This window comes from Octopus bimaculoides, chromosome 2 (genome assembly GCF_001194135.2).
Source record: "Octopus bimaculoides isolate UCB-OBI-ISO-001 chromosome 2, ASM119413v2, whole genome shotgun sequence".
NCBI classification, from domain to species: domain Eukaryota; kingdom Metazoa; phylum Mollusca; class Cephalopoda; order Octopoda; family Octopodidae; genus Octopus; species Octopus bimaculoides.
Genome location: NC_068982.1, coordinates 132,074,349 through 132,078,221, shown reverse-complemented (window position 1 = coordinate 132,078,221; position 3,873 = coordinate 132,074,349).

Sequence of the window (3,873 nt, the reverse complement as noted above, 5' to 3'; positions counted from 1 at the left end):
CCGTCTACCAAATCCACTAACAAGGCTTTGGTCGGCCCGGGGCTATAGTAGAAGACACTTGCCCAAGGTGCCACGCAGTGGGACTGAACCCGGAACCATGTGGTTGGTAAGCAAGCTACTTACCACACGAGAAAAGGAAAACGGAGAAATTGAGATAAAGACATCAATTTATTAGAACATGTTTGATTCCAAACAAAAGCAAACTTAGAGCACCTACAATTGTTTCCATGTCCAATTAATTCAATTTCAGAAATTAAATTAAAGTTTGCTATTGAACATAGCTAATTGGATATTTCGTCAGGGAAAGAATTTGATAAAATGGAGCTACGTACCGCAAACCACTACCACACCTTTAATAATAGAAATACGTCGTCTTATACTAGCGATAACAAATTTATTTGGGACTTGAAGGGCTATAATAAAATGTTTACTGTGGAATGAGAAATAATAAACATGGCTGGTTCCTATAAAATTGAAATTACCTATTGTTTTCTCTTTGCAGAAGAGTTATTCCAGATCTTAAATTCTAGACGTAGACTCCTTAACACCAAAATAGAGGGTGGGTCATCCTGTGTTCACGCCTGTAAATATGTTTTCAAAAACTACCATTGAATATAATGTAAAGGTTACTGGGACTATAAATTAGGTGGGTATCTCAGGATTAATATACTAACAATTATAACTAGAAAGATTAGCTAATTCTTAGTAAATATATTAGTATTAAAATATAAAATAATTGGTAATTATGAACATAAGGTTTTATTTACAAGTAACTATAGTTCATAAAGGTTACTAGGACTTTAATTTAAGTGCGTATCTCAGGAATTTGCAATTATTATTATGTTTTTTTTTTTAAATAAGTAATATTAAGTTAAAGACACTATGTATTAATTTAATAATGGTTTTAAGTTTTTGATTATTTTGATTTGTTAACGTTAATGCTTTTCTCAATTGAGATCGTTTGTATCCATTTTCATTATTATATAAATAAATATATTCAGCACAAATGTTGATGACGTAATATTCAGCTATGGTAAATGGTGAACAGTTTTGATTCTTCATCATCTCGTGGCTTTCAGCATGCACAAATACATAAAAAATATTCTTTTCTACTCTAGGTACAAGACCCGAAATTTCTGGTGAGGAGCCAGTCGATTAGATCGATCCCAGTACGCAACTAGTACTTAATTTATCGACTCCGAAAGGATAAAAGGCAAAGTCGACCTCGGTGGAATTTAAACTCAGAACGTAAAGACAGACGAAATACCGCTAAGAATTTTGCCCGGCATGCTAACGTTTCTTATTTCTTTACTTCTCACAAGGGGCTACACAAAGAGGGGACAAACAAGGAAAGACAAAGGGATGAAGTCGATTATATCGACCCCAGTGTGTAACTGGTACTTATTTAATCGGCCCCGAAAGGATTAAAGGCACAGTCGACCTCGGCGGAATTTGAACTCAGAACGTAGCGGCAGACGAAGTACCGCTAAGCATTTCCCCCGGCATGCTAACGTTTCTGCTAGCTCGCCGCCTTAGTACATAATAAATATTATATATTATATATCCGCAGCTATAGTTTTAATTAAAAAATAACAATTATAATTTATTATTTAACCATAATTACTAGAGATTGCAACTGGGTGACTTATAATAAATTTCTTAAGTAATTAAATTCTTTACTAATTTTTAAATCTATCAAAAGTTATTATGTAAATAAAGAATAAAGTTTTTACTTTCTAATTAATCGTATCAAAATATCGTTTAAGCTAATTAACGGCTTCTTTTTTTTTTCAACACATTACATACGTACGCGCACAAATATATTAAACAAATTTGCATATACATATACACATAAGTAACGGTTTTTATAAATACATTGGTTGCTGAAACCCACATATCTGAGTCTATCAAGGATCTACCAAAAAATTGGAATGTAGCTCCTTCTGTCAAATTCTTCCCCTGACGAAATGTCCAATCAGCTATATTCAATAGGAAACTTTAATTTGATTTGATTTAATTTTATTTAATTTCTCAAATTGAATTAATTGGACATGGAAACAATTTTAGGTGTTATGAGTTTGTTTTCGTTTGGAATTAAATATATTCTCATAAATTGATGTCTTTATCTCAATTTTTTCGTTTCTTTTTCTCATACATAAACAATAATATATTCAGATCCACCAGTGCGATTCTAACATCTTTGGCTTTTCACTGATACACTGGATAAAACCGGGGAACTTGGATGCTGACATTCCATTAAGAAGATTTATATCCTTGATTTAATTAAATCATATATATATTCATAGAGAGAGAGAGAGAGAGAGAGAGAGAGAGAGATAAACACAGAGAGAGAAACAGAGAGAGAGAGAGAGAGAAACAGAGAGAGATAAACAGAGAGAGAGAGATAAACAGAGAGAGAGAGAAACACAGAGAGAGAGAGAGAGAGAGAGAGAGAGAGAGAGAGAGAGAGAGAGACAACAGTTGATTATGGAACAGTTGTTATAGAATTTTTCTCCCAAATTCTTTTCCATCTGGTAAATAATACTTAAAATGTTACAATCTGAAAGTTTTACGAAAAGAATGAGATGGGCATTATTTTCGATCTAAAAAGCTATCCAGAAATCCCAAACATAACAAGTTTGGGTTCAAAAGAAGGAAATGATCTCCTCCAAACAAAGAACAGGGACCTTTTGGAGCAGATTAAAAAAATCTTTTAAACTTCGTAACAACCGTTAAATTTCAGAAATATGTATTTCCAATGTCTTTAAACTAGAATTCAAGAACCCTACAAAATTCCAATAAATCCATGTATCATCATGCAGCAGAGAAAGTCCATGTGGCCTACAGAAACACATATCACAGACTATTATCCAAACAACTTACTAGTATTTCAAATATTTAAATTTAATATCTCTAATTTTATAAGCTCTGAAGTAAAATACTCTTCTACGAGCCTCGATATAAACGTCAGAGTAGACTATCCAAATGCAAGTTCCTCATACATTAGACTGCACTACCTGACGACAGTGATACTTAACGGCAGCCACTTATTGAATACTTTAATCTATTGTGCTAAAGTTGACCCGGAAACATTTTTGTCCTACAATTATTATCAGCTTATCGAGATTGTGTTATAAGTTGCTTTAATCAACATAGCTACATATAGTTACACATTTAATAAACTTAAACGGAATTTTGATGCAAGTTTCGGCAAATGTGTGGTTTTAAAATAAAAAAAAACACTACAACATGATCTGTAATGTTTAAAATCCAACAGTTGTCCTCATTCATATGAATCCTATGTGCATCGTAGTTTTTGTTCAAATATGTGTTGCAAATTTTGTTTGGGAAAAAAAAATATTGATGTGAATTGAAAATGACAACGGGTTATATAAATACTTTAGAAATTCGTATTGCATTCTTTGAATTTCTTCGTAATTATGTATTCTCATATAATTGACTGCAGCAACTAAAAATTGCAAGCAGTGGGAAAAAATGTAACTTTTATATCTCTACCTTTAAAAGCACTTAATCACTATAAATTATTTCTATTTCAATGGAAATAATACTCACATTCGCCAAAATACGTATATGCTTTTCAAATACGTTTTGGCAAATATAGTCACATACATTATTATACATCTCTCATGGCTTAACGTATAGACAATGATTGAGTAGAATTTGCAAGACGGAATTTGTGCACTAGGCCCGTTGTATATGCATGATTTTTGTGTTTTTTTTTATGTTTATCAACATAAAAACTTGCGTGGTGCAGAAAAGTATACCATAGTCATTTCAGAAACATAAATTTATGAAATACGTAGGGTTGATATGATCAATTAAAACCCTTGAAATAATTGTTACGTAAAGACC